At 41.5% G+C, this 16012-nt stretch overlaps 1 protein-coding gene across 1 annotated transcript in view; it reads left to right on the forward strand.

Moving 5' to 3' along the window:
• Positions 1 to 16012, forward strand: part of Celf2 (CUGBP Elav-like family member 2) — a 778786-nt gene that overhangs the window by 250234 nt on the left and 512540 nt on the right. The window lies entirely within an intron of this gene.

Raw genomic sequence — 16012 nt, forward strand, 5'->3', positions numbered from 1 at the left:
AGTCTGTGCCTTTTTGTGCAGATATCTACAACAAAAACACTCATGGCCAGATAAACTCCAGCACCAAGAGACCTCTGCCTAGTAGGCCTGTGTAAATTATAAATTTCCAGAACTTAGACTAGGCCTAAGGGCAATAGAAAGTTTTACTATGAACTAAGATCTAGCCAAATACAATCTAAAGTGCTATGATGAAATTGTGAGCTCAAAAATAAATAAAGTCAGATCAGTAATAGAGATATTTCTGCCCTGTATTACACCTGCTCGTGACTTTGAATAGGAATCATTTGTTTAATTTGTTTGATTATTTAATGAGACAATAAATCCCTTACGGTATTATTCCCACGGCACAGGAGCTGGCTACTAATAGGTGATCAATAAATACATGTGAAATGAAGGAGTCACTGAGTAAATGTTTTAGAATCAGAAATGAGTCACGATTAATAATGTGAGAGTCTCAGTCTCTTTCGAGGGAGAGACAAGGACACAAGGAACTGGGAAGCAACAGTGGAGATGCAGATAAGATGCCGTGGGAACGCAGGAACAGGGAGGATGGCACTGGGATCCCAGTGGGAGGAGAGGACATTTGAGCCCTGGCACAGAGGCAGACAGGAGATCTTGATGACCACTTGGAGACATTGTGAGGCCTAGCTAAGGAAATCATGTTCAGAGTATGTGTATACCTTGGAACCTCAAGAGCCCACCCTCAAAAAATTCCAAAGATGCCTGAGCACCCATGGCTCATTCCCATTATCCTAGGTACTCTGGAGACAGATCTGAGGATCACAGTTCAGATCCTCCTGGGGCATAGAAATCTGTAAGACTCTTATCTCCAATTAATTAGCAACATAGGGTAGAAGTTAGCCAGGTACTGGTGGCTCAAGCCTGAAATCCTAGCTACTCAGAAGGCTAAGATCTGAGGATCATAATGTGAAGCCAGCACAGGCAGAAAAGTCCCTGTGAGTCTCTCATCTCCAATTAACCACCAGAAAATCAGAAATGGAGCTATGGCTCAAAGTGGCAGAGCACTAGCCTTGAACATAAAAAGCTCAGGGACAGCACTCGGGCCCTAAGTTCAAGCCCCACAACCAACCAAAAAAAGTGGGCGGGGGTCGAAAATGAAGGTGTTGCTCAGGTGGTAGAGCATGAAAAAGCCAAGCAAGAGTGCAAGACCCTAAGTTTAAGCCCAGGAACCAGCCAAAAAAATAAAATATAAAAGGTGAATCAAGGAAGACATGGCATAATGACCTAGCAGCCTTGCGTAAGGCTTCTGTATAGAGTCCACTGGGCCCCATGCATGTGACAAATGTGAGTCGTTCTTTCTCTGCCTCTCCTCTACTTCTGGATTCTGCTTCCTCTCTGCTTCTAAATGTGTGATCAGTTCCAATCCCTCGCTGCTTTCACTTAACCCTCACAGGTAATAGACTAACTCGATGGTTTAAAGAATACGCTTAAAACCCAGAAGCCAGAAATTTCAAGCTAGTTTTGCCCTATTTTCTCTGCCAAGGTCTTTTTCTACACAGTCAATTAAGCAACTGCAACATATGGTTAGCACAGAGCCAGAACTAAAAATGAGGGCCATGCACTTTGGAAATGTAAAACTGGTGCTCAAGCCAGGGTCTGATGTGGGGAGCAGACAACTTCTTTATTCTCCAGGCCCTTTGGGTCCACTTCTACAAACCTTCCTGTTCCTTCTTTTCCACTTGCTCTTTCCTTTCCATTTCCTTCTTCCTCTCTTCCTGTCTCCCTGCCCCCCTTCCTTCCTGCAACAGAAGCTTTCTGTTGCCAAAGTAGGAGTGCCATACGGAACGGTCGCAAACATCCAGCTCAGGGATTCTCAAATTTCAAGACTTCATCATTTATATCTGAAGGTATATTTCTTTTCCAGTAAGTTCCCTCAGCCTTAGTTCTAAGAGTTGAATTCAGATATTTTGGGAGGAGGCCCAAACATTGGGATTTTTTTTAGATGCTTCCACACCAAATCCCAAAATACATTTAGTATTGAGAACCACTACCTAAACTCTACCTCCACATCTTAATGCATTTCTCTTTAAAATTGATTCATTTTCTTATGGAAAATTAATGGAAAGCCATATAAGAAAACTTTATTCATCTCAGGCTGTCATACATGCTAAGTACTTACCCTTCCATGGATCTGTGTTGTTGGATACAATTTAAAAAAAAAAACTTTAATCTTTCAAGGGTATGAAATCCCCCCCCAAAAGACACATGTCACAGCCAAAAATCTATAGGACCTGGAGTTAAAGGTGATGTTACCAGTAAAATGAGATAGAAGAAAAAGAGGTATGGATTCTAACCACTTTCTCCTCCATTAATTTCTGATTCATAGGGGGGGTTGTTTAGTGTTTTCATTTGATTTTTGGTTCATCCTTTCTGAGAGAACAGCCCACCCTTCCTTTGAAGAAAATATTTTCGTAATTCTATATATGGACATAAGATATCACTTGTATTCTCTGCTCATTTCCTTTAGTTTAAGTCCGCAGTCAAATGGCCAGTGAAGCTTTCTAATCGCCCTCCCTCTTTTGCATCTGAATATTTGGCAAGAGTAAGAAAAGAAAAATGGCTCCTGAAGGCAGATTCCCTTCAGACATTCTGGAATCCTACACATCAACACAGCTCCAATTAGTTTAACATGTTGATGGGTATTAGGTTGGGGTTATTGCAGACTCAAGTAACGACTTCACCTGGGGCACAGCCGGTTTCCAAAAGCAATATGCCTGTTGATAAAATATTCTCCTCTTCTTGAATCAGCCTGAAAACACTAAGAAAGGAAATAATTTCATCAAAGAAAAAAATATTTTGTGAAAAATTAACCTACTTACCATAAAAGGTACTCTTTGGTGTCTGCCTTAGTCAGGTTTCTTTGGAAGAATAACATCAATAGTGTGTGGTAGGGGATTTATTAGGAGAAACTGGTACATAAAATTATAGAGGCTGAGAAATCTTATGAGAGATCTGCCATGAGCAAGCTGGAGGCCCAGGAAAGCTAGTGGTATAATTCAATCCAAGATGGATGGTCAGGGAACTTGGGATAAAGGATCAAATAAATACCAGTCCCAAGGCAGAAGAAAATGAGATGAAATATCCTAGCTCAGTTAATGAGGCAGAAGAAAAAAAAGAAAGAAAGAAAACAAAAAACTCCCCCTTCCACTGGTTTTTGTTTTGGTCAGTTCCTCGATGGATGGGATGGTAGTCTTACACACATTGAGGAGGAAAATCTACTGTACTGGGTTCCCAGTTAATAAGTATGCTAATATCATGTGCAAACACTCTCACAAACATAAGACTTAGTCTGGGTACCCTCTAACCCAGTCAAGTTGACTAAAACTTAGCCATCTCTATCCTTTTCCTCCCAGTACTTTTGCTACATCCACTTATGGGACTTTCCTCAGTGTCTTATCTTGAATGTTCTATTGTCTTCTGTTACCTTCTTGCAACCAGGCCATTCAGATTCTTTGTGACTTCAATTTTGTCCACTTGGATTTTCTCAGCCATGATGCTTTCATACTCTATAATGAGTCAGACTGGCCTCCTAATGTATTTGGGAAAAGCAGAAGACCTTCATAAAATTGGATGTCTGAAATCCAACTCTCACCTTATTAGTAGGACCTAAAGTGTTTCATCAAACTCTTTGACTTTAAACTTCCTTAGTCTGGGGTAGGTATTAGAGTGACCATGTTTTATTACATTTAAAAATCCTATACACAAGCAGGGCACCAGTGGCTCACACCTGTAATCCTAGCTACTCAGGAGGCTCAGATCTGAGGATCACGGTTCAAAGCCAGCCCAGGCAGGAAAGTCTGTGAGACTCTTATCTCCAATAAACCACTAGAAAACTGGAAGTGGCGTTGTGGTTCAAGCGGTAGAGCGCTCACCTTGAGCTGAAGAGCACAGGGACAGTACCCCAGCCCAGAGTTCAAGCCCCATGACCAAAAAAAAAAAAATCCTATACACATTTAAAATATGGTTCTTTCATTTTTTTCTAGAAAAAAATCAATAAATTTCTTCTCATGAGGCATTTTTGTAGTTCTACTTAATGGTAGTCTCTTTTGAAAGTATTTGTTGAATTATATACCCTGAAAAGATACTGAAGTTCTAACACCCAGAGCCTATAAATGTGACCTTACTTGACATAGGGATTTTGCAATTGACTGAATTGAGGTTATGCCAGTGAACCCTAATCCAATATGACTATGTCCTTATAAAAGGGTGGGGATTTGAACACTGAGACAGATGCAGATATATATAGAGGGAAGATGATGTGAAGACAGACACATGGAGAAGATGGCTATCTACAATTAAGGAATGCTTCAGGCTACCAGAGCTTGCCTATAGGCCTGGAATAATAGACTGTTCCCATAGCTGACAAAAGGAACCAATCCTGATCACAATGGTGATCAATAGTCTCCAAAACTATTAGATAATGGGTTTCTGGTTTTGCACCCCTCAGTTGGTAGTGTTTTGTTTCCTCAACCCCAGGAAACTAACACAGAAGTACTTTTCTGAGTATTCTGTCATTGGGTTCTACACAACCATCTTTTTTTTTTTTGTCGGTCATGGGGCTTGAACTCTGGGCTTGGGCACTGTCCCTCAGCTCTTCAGCTCAAGGTGAGCACTCTACCACTTGAGCTACAGCGCCACTTCTGGTTTTCTGGTGGTTTATTGGAGATAGGAGTCTCACAGTCTTTCCTGCTCCGGCTGGCTTTGAACCCTGATCCTCAGATCTCAGCCTCCTGAGTAGCTACGATTCCAGGTGTGAGCCACCAGCACCCGGCTCTACACAACCATCTTTAAAGCCATCCACAAGCTCTCTTTTAGCTCTCAAGCTAAAATAGAATTGAAGGTCAAGACCTCAGATTTTCTGCCTTTGGGTCAGTGTTTCTGGGGTTCAGGTAATTTGAGATAGTTAAGTCTCTGTGAACCTATCTCTCTAGAAAGGTGGACACTTTAAAATTTAGTCTTTGTTATTGAGTTTGGGATTGGGGTTTTTGTTTTGCATCTTGTTTGGGTTGTTTTTTTCCAGTGCTGCAGATAGATAACCAGAGGCTGGCCCATGCTAGGCAGGCTCCAGGGCACTGAGCCCCATGGGTATTTGGTAGCAAAGGTCCTAGGGAGGGATGTGTGTGAGATGGAACCACAATCTGATGGCAGAGATATTTGTCTCTGCTTCCTTGTCCTTATTTGTGAATCCAGGACAAAAAAAAAAAAACTAGCACGTATTTCACAGTGTTTGTGTGAGCACTCAAAGAAATAACATGTGGAAAATGCTTGGCCTTTATTAAGTGTTAGCATGAGCAAAAATTTCTTTTGAACCATCTACCTATAGATTTCTCGTCTTGAGTGTTTAGAGGAATCAATAATTATGACCCTAAGCCACAATATCAGGAAGACACCCAATTGGCCAATTATAACTTAGATCTAGATGATAAGAAACCTGCGATCCATCTGAAACCTCAAGAAGAAAAGAAAATATTCCCCACAAAGGGATAATTCTCTTAAAGAAGAAACCATTAAAATGTATCCATATTTCCACAATCTGCGCTTACATGTTTCCTATAGTCTGATTCAACTCAATGGAAATCAAATCAACAGAAAAGTAATGTCTTCCCTTTATTAGTAGGAGGTTCAGGGAAGTAATGAGGGGCACAGGGAAATACATTTCTGAATTGACCAGGTGATCTGCTATCTCTCTGGAGATGTGCCACAGCCAAAAAGAAATGTTTTAGAGTTAAGCAAAGAGAAATAAAATCCCAATACAATGAGCTTAACCACTTTCCACCTGCCTCTTCAGGAAGTATTTGCCTCCTACTTCCTTACACTTTTATTTGGCTATAAAGATTGTGGGTTTTTTTTAAATATATATATACACAGATATACACAGATGCACACATACAAAGAAAATCATTGAAATCAAATCTAGAGGAGTTGCCTCACCTCCCCTCCTACTTAGTGAACTTGTCGACTCAGAAAAGGATTTCAAGTTTTCAGGGGAATAATTGGCGACACCAACTTGATAGAGAAAACGTGTGGACAAAAATGGCATGAGAATTACATGATTTGTGTAAAACTCTAATATGTGTTAAATATTCCGTTATAAGATACTTCTTCTTGCATTTCTAATTATAACCTGACATATTCATTTAAACATTGTCAACAAGAAATCAGAATTCTCACTTTCTAATGCTTCAGTGGGTAGCAAGCCCTTAAGGTTTTATATCACACACACACACACACACACACACACACACACATACAGACTCACACACACACACATTGTCATTTTAAAGGTTAGATCAAGCCTTTCTTTGAAAATGATTTACAACAGTTTCTGGACCCATATAATACCAATCTAATAGCAAGATGCAGTTGCTTTTATGCTATGACAATTCAAATAATTTTCATTTTCCTCTTTTCTTTAACACTTTCGAAAAACAAGGTGCTTCCCTAGTAAAATAGAAAAAAAAAACTAAACCCCACAAAGACGTAGTTAAAAACGAATTCCACATTCTTCTGTATGTTTCAAATTCTCCTAAGACACAAGATTTTTTTTATTTTTTTTATTGTGAGAATACTGTACAGAGGAGTTACAATTACATGGGCAAGATAATGAGTACATTTCTTATCAAGTATTGTTGCCTCCTCCTTTGTTTCCCCTTCTCATCCCTTCCCATACTCCTCCTCTCCCCCCACCCGATCCTCCCCCCTCACCCCCCACCAAGGTTGTTTCTATCATATTCATAACATGATTTCTATGTTGCTTTGTATGTCCCTCCCCCACAGTAAAACCCATACTTTCACTGTATTTGATGTTGGTATAATTTGCAGAGAAGAAGGAAAAAAACAAATCGTTTAACTAGGGATACAGGTGAACCCATTGCAACAATGAGATGAACAAGTCGTTATGTCGAAAAACAAACTTGACACAAGATTTTATAAACAAGACAGAAATGGTCAAACTAGCTTGTTTCTTTTTTTAATTTTAATTTTTATTTTTTGTGAACATACTGTACAGAGGGGTTACAATTACATGGGCAAGATAATGCGTACATGTCTTATCAAGCATTGCAGCCTCCTCCTTTGTTTACCCTTCCCATCCCTTCCCAGCCTCCCCCCCTCCCCCCCCACCACCACCAACGTTGTAAAGTTCGTTTTCGACATGACAACTTGTACATCTCATTGTTGCAACGGGTCTACCTGTATCCTTAAACGACTTCAAACTAGCTTGTTTCTAGGAAAGGTCACCATTTATATGAGTCACCTGGAGAGGGCGCTATGTGGGAGTGGGAGTGATCCCATAATGAATCTATTTGGAGCTCCACACAAAGCATTCTTTGTCCAATAGGGACTTTGCCATTTTCACCAGTACTTTATCCTTAGCCTCAATCAGCTGAGACTGAGCCACTTCTTTTTATCCTCAATTGAATACTGTCCCTGTTGACTATGGTCCTTTTCCATTTTTAAACCCCTTTTGGCAAGGTGACTGATGATCAGGAGAAGCACACATCTAAGAAGGGAGACTGTGGTAGCTTTAAAACCTCCTTTTCTGTCCCCCAAAGTCATGCCTCGCCAGACAGGAGCTGTCCTATACTTTATGCCATCACCCTGACAAAAGTGAAACGCCAATTGATTCTACCATTAGAGTAGAAAATTGTTTAATATCACCTAGCTCTAACTGAAGAGAAGAAATAGGATTTTAAAAGAAAAAAAAATTGGCAGATAAAATTAGGCCAAAAATGCTTACAGTAACAAAGGAGGAGGCTGCAATGCTTGATAAGAAATGTACGCATTATCCTGCCCATGTAATTGTAACCCCTCTGTACAGTATGTTCACAATAAAAAAATTAAATTAAATTATTTTTTTAAAAAATGCTTACGGTAAGCCATAAGGAAGTAAAGTCATGTTCCGCTGCATGTTTAGAAATTGGGTTTTAATAAACAATCATCTGACCTATAGCAATGTACATGTGTGGATAGAGTAAAATATAAGCCCACTTGACAGATTCTAAATAGGATCTGAAATGATTAGTCTCCCCTACCATCCATCCAACGTTGAAGTGTTGGAAGTTTGATCCTTATTGGAATAGCATTTAGGGGGTGAGATCTTTAAAAGATGGAGCCTAGTGTGAGGTCTCAGGGTTCTGCCCTGGGAAGGATTAAAGTAGTCCCTGTGGGATTTGGAGTTCATTCTCATGGGCAGTCGTTTTAAAAGAGTGACTCTCTGGTTCAGGTTCCCTGTCTTATCATGCATGTGCTCACACTATTGTGATAATGGTTATCCACCAGGAGACCAGGAGATCATTTTATGGCTGTTCATCTAATTTTCTTTTTCTTTTAATGGTGTTCATATTTTTGTATGAATTTACAGTGTTAATTTTCAGTAATGGCATTTTATTGCACTGTACAAAGAGTAAATATAGTATGTATGGAAAATCTAAGAGAGAAAAGGAGACAAGAAAAAGGCAGTCCTTTATTTCAGAGAAAGTACTGAGCACATGCGTCCATGTGTGTTAGCTTGTCCGTTTGATTGCCAAGTAAATACTCTCTACAGTCAATCGCTCAATGTGGCTTGTTGCGATCACCACCTTATGTGAAAGGAACAGGTTAGGAACCCTTTAGATTTTCAGGTGACTTTGTGGCATCTCCTGATTCCACTTGGGTCTGCTGCTGCATTCTTCTGTGGTGAAAGGGAAGACGAAAGACCCCCCTTTCTCTCCTCTTGCTGTCTCCAGGGCAGTCTGTGGCAAGGCGAACCTCCTCCTATGAGCAGGTGTTGGCAATATCATTGGCCATTTGACCACTACATTTAAAGGCTTTCCTTTACAGTTAAATTTCCCTCTGAAAAGTAGCAAAGAGTCTTATCTTTAAGCACATAAAATCCAGAGGACTCTAACACTGTCATTTAAAGAAAACTGAAGCAAGAGGAAAAGATGACCAGCTCAGCAGTAAAGGTGTTATTCCCTGGGCTAGCATACAGAGACTATGTGAACAATACTTTCTCCCCCGCGCCCCCGCCTCCGCTTTGTTATTTTATGCTTTTGTCCAGGGTTTGCTTTCAGTGCTAACAAAAACAGACTGGAAATTTTAAAAAGAAAAAAACATGACATAGCTCTGAGAAATCTCATCTATGGCAGCCTGGGGGTTAAACAAAGCTCTCATTTTTTTTTTCCAACTGTATGTACTAAATTTGGCTTGTGTTTCCTTTGAATGGCATGAAAAGCAGCTGGGTGTGAGTCTCCTCCCTCTCTCTCTCTCTCTCTCTCTCTCTCTCTCTCTCTCTCTCTCTCTCTCTCTCTCTCTCTCTCTCTCTCTCTCTCTCTCTCACTCACTTTTAAAATATGCCTGGCAAGAATCCAACATTCCCCCCTCCCCCCCTTCCCCAGCTTCACTCCATTTTTGCCTTTCTGGTCAGCTGACCAAAATTCCAAATAAGAATAGCGTTCAGGAGGGAGCCTGAGCCCAGAGGAAAACAATGCTGGTGCAAATGCAGGCCCTGAATGACACCACAGGTCCTCTGCTTTACTTAGCAGGTTTTGAAGCTGTCTCTTTAGAAATCCTTTAGATTTTTTTTTTAATATAAAGTGTCTCATAATAGCGATTCTCAAATCATTGACAAAGCACCAAAACACGTATCTTTGTTCATGGGCTTTTCATTGTACCCAGTGTTGTAAGCAAAACACGAAAGCACTTGAAATTCCATTAATGTTACATTCATTTATCTGAGAGAAAGAAAAATAAATATATATATATATATATATATATATACTTGGAAGTTAGTCTCCACAGACATGGTGAAAGTAAGGATATGGACAATAACACGCAGTTGATGGAATTGAAGATTCATGGCTCACTGTTATGTGTGGAACTCTAACCACAGGAGCTGATGCTTGATTTAAAACCGAGATAGATAGATAGATAGATAGATAGATAGATAGATAGATAGATAGATAGATAGATAGATAGATAGATCAATCTATGTCATCACATTTTACAAACAGTTGGCTTCAATGGTTCATAACATCAATGTTCTCCAAACTCAAAAATGCATCCAAGTAGCCAATCAGTATGTAAAGATTATGTAGAGTTCCCAAATTTCTGATATACCCCTCATCTTATCGTAGACTGCTTTTACACAAGCAAACTTGTATGGGATTTACAACAACTAAAATAATAAAAAGCTTTCATAACAAATATATTTTGAGTCCCTATGAATAACATGAAGGATACATCATCACCATGCTGTTGATGATTTTACTGAACAATCATCCTGGCACAAGATTGCCAGGTTTTGCAAATCAGAACACAAGATACACTGTTAAAGTCGAAGCCCAGATAAGAAAGCAGTTGTTTTTTAGTATCTGACTCTGTATTTGGGGATATGCTTAGACTGAAAAGGCGATTCATCGTACCTCTGAAGTGTGGCTTCGGCTGAGCGTGCTGTGTTCTGTCTGACAGCCGGTGCCACACTGTGGCTTGCTATGAGAAGCATGTAATTCTCAGCCCTATTCCCAGAGTCAAGGACAAGTGTGGGAGTTTCTTCGCTCCTTCCCATCTGCCAACTTCAAAACTTTGGCACCATCCACAAGACCAGGAAGGCTTCTCTTACAACAGCAGAATGTATTTCCAATTCATCATCCCACATTCTGAAAAGAAGAGCTTACCCACTTGAGGAGAATGGGAAGAGCTGGCAAAAATGAAGAGAAAGACCAAGGCTAGTAGAAAGGGAAAGAATGAGTTTCATGAAAGAACAGAATGGGGTACAAAGAAGTCTGAAGCAAGTCTGTCCAAAACAAAACCAAAATAAACAATTAAAAATAGTAGTTTAGGATAATCAGATCCTTAGGGGGAAAAAAACTGCAGATCATTGAAAAGTGAAATGAACTTAGAATAGCAAAAAATAAGACAAAGGAAACTGCAATGCAATAAATAATAATGAAATCCTGACAACTAGAAATTTAGTCTTCTGCTGTGAGGAACTTAATCAAGAAGTCATACTTGGTTTTTTGAACTCTTCTAAATGTAGTTTGTCTAACTTTCAACGAATGGTAAATGTTCCTTTGTTGTTGCTGTTTTTAATTAGCTGGATCATGCTTCCTACTCCCCTACTAATATCAGTGATGAGGTTCCAGCCCTTCCAGCCTCATTTGGAATGGTAGAGCCAGGATAAATGCTGTGATTGCTGACTGCCTGCATTTCCTGGGTGCTTTGCTGAGTTTGAGGCCTCTGCCCTCATCCCCAGAGTGAAACCCTGCATTTCCATAGGCCTCCCTCAAGACTAGCCAGTGCAGGTAGAAATCAGAGGCTCAGGGGACTTTGTTGCTCTAGATGGAGAAGGGAAAACAGTGGGTTTCCTTTTGTTTAGAAGAGCAAGGTGCTTGGCTTCTTGTTGAAGAAAGGAAGAAAAGAGAATATCACAGAAAGTTTAGTTATACAAAAAGGAGAATTATGAATCTTATTTCTAGTCAGAGTAAAGCATGCATCCTATTTTGCATTCATTTAAACTTCCTTATTTCCCCATGCTAGAGACCGAAGCTAAGGCCCTGAGCACACTAATCAAGTGTTGTAGCACTGAGCTGTATCTCCAGCCAGCCCACACTGAACCCTCTCTTAACAAACAGGAAGCTCCCAGGAGAGATGACCATTGAAGAGCCATTAAAATCATCACCAAAGTCATTTGGCATAAAAAGTAAACCTGTCAGAACTGAGAAAAAGAAGACAAAGAACTGCAAACTTTGTAGTTCGTAGCATGACATAGAAGAAAATGGTATTTGACCTCTTTCTCAAGGCTGAGCTGAACTTTTGGTTTTCATGAATAGGAAGATGATCTTTGACTAGCTGTTTTGTAACTACCTGGGACAACCTTGCAAGAACAACACTTTTTCCTTTTAGTAAGCACCCTCAAATAAAGAAGAATTAATCATTCTGGTGGCCGCTAAGGAGGAAACAGATCCATTTGGCAAATCCATTGGAATCAGGAATGGGATAGAGTAAGTATACCTTACTCAAGTTTTCAAATCTAAAGGAATTTCTAAGAAGCCAATTTTTAACTCCCAAGCATGCCTTCTGCAGCTTGGAGGATGTGAAACTCAGCCTGTGCTATCTTCCATGGTGTGTAAGTCATTGTGTGATCTGCTCAGTGTTTCCCTGCCCTTAATTTTGTGAACACATCTCTCCCCCCAAAAAGCAAGGTAAAAGTGAATGTGCTTCAACAAAGTGAGAAGGTGAAAATCTAAGATTGGTTGAAAGGTGGCATGGTTTTAGCAGAAGTTGGACGTTGGTATGGAGGCAAAAATATGAATCAGACTGTTGGAGAATGCTGAATTCTATGCATTCTGAGCATGTGTGGGTTTGTCGTTTCCCCTTCCCCTTTCCCTCTTTCTCTTATCTCCTTGAGCCATGAAACTGGATGCCAAAAATCTACTATACTTAGGGAAAGGCAATAAGGAAATGTGTGGAAATAATATATGTAAAGAGATGCTTGGACTTCATCGTTAAAAAAGAGAGAAGTATGCAGTCCTTCGAAAAACACTTCCGGAAAGTGGAATTTCAGATAACGTTATCCTGAATCCTACATCACAGTGAAGAAGCCATGGAATAATCCCTCCTATTACTACCACCCCACTCCTACTCACAGGTGATCCCGACCTCCAGCCCCCAACAGATGTGTTCTGCCCATGTATTCCTCTCTCTGAGTCTGAGAGGCTGGAGTGCTGGGCTCTGATTTCTCAGGGGGGCTTTAAAATCACACCTATTAAATTCAATGCCTTGGAGCTAAAGCTGAAAAGTCTTCATGGACCTGAACAAAACAGGCACACTTCTAGTAACTTCCTCCAAAACAAGTTCATTGTCAGGCGTGAATGAGGTAACACACCTGAAAAAATCAGAACGGTCCCCCCGGGAAGATACTTAGTCATCTACATGAGCAATCATTTGCTTCTGCACTTGGTCTTGACATCATATTTCATTTGACGGATAGGTATGTTCAATGCCTTAAAAAATAAATTAAAAGGTCATTGAAAAGAGGAATGTACTAAAACATTATTGCATAATTTAGTCACCTAACTTCGACCTTTTTTTGCCCTTGGCCCAAAGCCAAGCCCCTCTTCCTTTCGCCCATGAACCTTGAACTCTAAATGCTAAGAATTCATTTTCCTTTCTTCCCCAGACCTGGGTCCTGGTGGTATGGAGACATGATAAGGATGGTGTCCTTCTACTGGCAGAAACTATTTCATTATGATCTTCTGTTGTTCTCGTTAACTTTCTAAAGGGAAAAGCACTTTATTAGTTATTTGAGTATCTGGCTGCCTTTGAAGATAAACGCTATGTAAAAACTACTATTATCACCCACATTTGGGAAAGTACTGGGGATTCAACGTGTTATGTAAATGTTTACCCTGGTCAGGCCATAGACCCAGGTTCATAGTGGAACAGGAAAGGTAGTCCAGGAAAAGGCATGAGGCCCCAGAGAAGCAATGATTCGGGATTTGGTTTTGTTGTTTTTTGGTTATTGGGTTTTGTGGGGGGGGGGGGTTGCACAAGATATGACATTTTCTTCCAATGTTAGCATGAAGAGAGTTGCACTTTCAAATAGAATCATCCACAGTCATTAAACAAAGCATATGGATGGCGCTAAATGTGAAAGCAATCCTAAGCTGAGGGCTTACTATGTTAAGATCATTCAGGTCCATGGAGAACAAGGTAGTAGGGAAGGGATTGAAATGCTGTAAGAAGCATTGAGTGTGACAGCTCTGTTGCAGGAGCTGTGTATCCAAAGCTGTTCCTCCACCCAACCCATTGGAGGAGCTGAGGAAGGAACCCAGATTCTCTTTCTTGGTGAGTTCTGCCTAAAGACAAGAAAGTGAGACACCCCTCCCTAAACCTCCTCTCTCCTCTACCTTAAGGTATAAAATCATTACAACATATTAAATTACACTACATTCTCCTGAAATCAGACTTTCAGAGAAAGTCTCCTCACACCTTGACAACCAAAATACATACACACATGTATACTTATACACATACATGAACATATACAAGTATGTATATTTACATTTACATATGCACTACTGGGATTGAACCAGGGACCGACACATGCTAGGCAAGAACTCTCCCACTAAGCTACTCCCAATCTCCAAACCCTTCAACAAAGAGAAATAGCAGAGCCTTCAGGTTTGTGTGTAGAGGTAGGTACAACAGTAATTGTTTTCTTCTAGTTGTTTCCTTAAGATGACTTCTACCCAAGACCAAGGAAGCTGATTTTCCATTCATGATAACCATTTAAATTTTCCCTTTTAAAATCAGAGTGAGGAAAATAGAAACAAAGGCTATCCAAGTGAGGTTCGTGTGGCATGCTGCTATAACAAAGGCCTTGCTAGTCTGAGGGGTGTGGTCTGGAGTCTGGGCCAGATAGTTGCAAGGACATCTGATTCCAGAATCCTGTGAGGACAGGAAGGAGAGGTCAGGTTGCAGAGGCTTAGCTAGAGCCAGGACCACCCCACCACCACCCCCATGGAACCCATGCTCAAGAGGCAGTGCTGATGAAAATTAGAAAGCTGGGTGCTCAAAATGTTTTCTTTCATACTCACCCAGAGGGAAAAGACGTGAACCATGGCACATGGTAGGAAAACAATACTGCTCTGGCTATGCCTAAATTTCAGATGACTTACTGAAAGGATATTTGGTAATAAGGACAAAAGATGCCCAAGTGAAAGGGAAAGACCCACACTTTCTCCTTGAGTTCAAAGAGATTCCACTTGTCCTCATAATGCTATTTAAAAATAAGGAGAGGAGGAGGCAGGAAAGGAGGGAAGGAAGGAGGGGTGGAAGGAAGGAGAGGAGGGAAGGAAGGAAGGATGAAGGAAGGAGGGAGGGAGGGAAGGAAGGAAGGAAGGAAGGAAGGAAGGAAGGAAGGAAGGAAGAAAGAAAGAAAGAAAGAAAAAGGAAGGAAGGGAGGGAGGGAGGAAGGAGGGATGGAATGAGGGAGGGAAGGAGGGAAGAAAGACAAAAAGATAATGAACACAAGGAGAGAAGGGAGGGAGGAAAGGAGGGGGAAAAGGAAAGAAAGCAAGCAGTAAGCAAAAAAGTGGGATGAGGGAAAGAGGAAAGAGGTAAGAAACAATGGAGATGAAAAGAGAAAGGAAGGGAAAAGGGAGGGGGAGCAAGGGAGAAAGAATTATAGGAGAGAGAGGAAGGAGAAGAGGGAAGGAAGGAAGGAAGGAAGGAAGGAAGAAAGGAAGGAAGGAAGGAAGGAAGGAAGGAAGGAAGGAAGGAAGGAAGGAAGGAAGGAAGGAAAAGGAGAAGTCAAGAGAAAAGAAAAGAAGAAAAGAGAGGAAGAAAGGAAGAAGCACACTGTATGGAAATCTCTGACAGAAAACACAGTAAATTCTAACTTGTTAGCAACCCAGCTCCAAATTCTTTTTTAAAAACCAAATCTCAGTAATGAAGCTCCAGCCTGGAAGGGAAGGAAGCTGGGGGCCCTGTGGTAAGGGTCCCAGAGCCTGAGTTGGGGAAAGGCAGGAAGGGCGCAGCCTAAGCCGATTTGGGAGGGGAATGGGAAGGAGGGCTCCGGGCAGAAGGAGCGCCCGGAGGAGCCCAAAGTAATCTGGAAATGATTGCGCGCCGGTCCGGAGGCTTCAGACTTGATCTGTGTTTGTTCCGAGAGAAAGCCAAGGTGGAGGGTGTAATAAAGAGAGGTTTAACCGAGAGCTGTGCTTGGAATAAAGTGGGCTACAAAAAGGTCAAATGTGATCAGTTGCAGCAGATGACGGGGGGCTTTGGAAGGGTGGTGGAAGAGCCGGAGCGGGTCCCGGGAGCCCGGGCGCGCAGGGTGGACGAGGGCGGGCGGGCGGAGCGCGGCCGGGGGCCCCGCGCTACTCCTGGGCGCTGGGAGGAGGAAGAGCTGCGCTGGGCGCCGCGGCTGCTCCGGTCCCCCGAGCCGAGAAGCCCGCGCCTGGGTCCCTATCCCCCCCCCCCGCCCCATCCCCAGACACCCCCCCCC

This window comes from Dipodomys merriami, unplaced genomic scaffold (genome assembly GCF_024711535.1).
Source record: "Dipodomys merriami isolate MVZ:Mamm:240054 unplaced genomic scaffold, mDipMer1.0.p SCAF_4, whole genome shotgun sequence".
NCBI classification, from domain to species: domain Eukaryota; kingdom Metazoa; phylum Chordata; class Mammalia; order Rodentia; family Heteromyidae; genus Dipodomys; species Dipodomys merriami.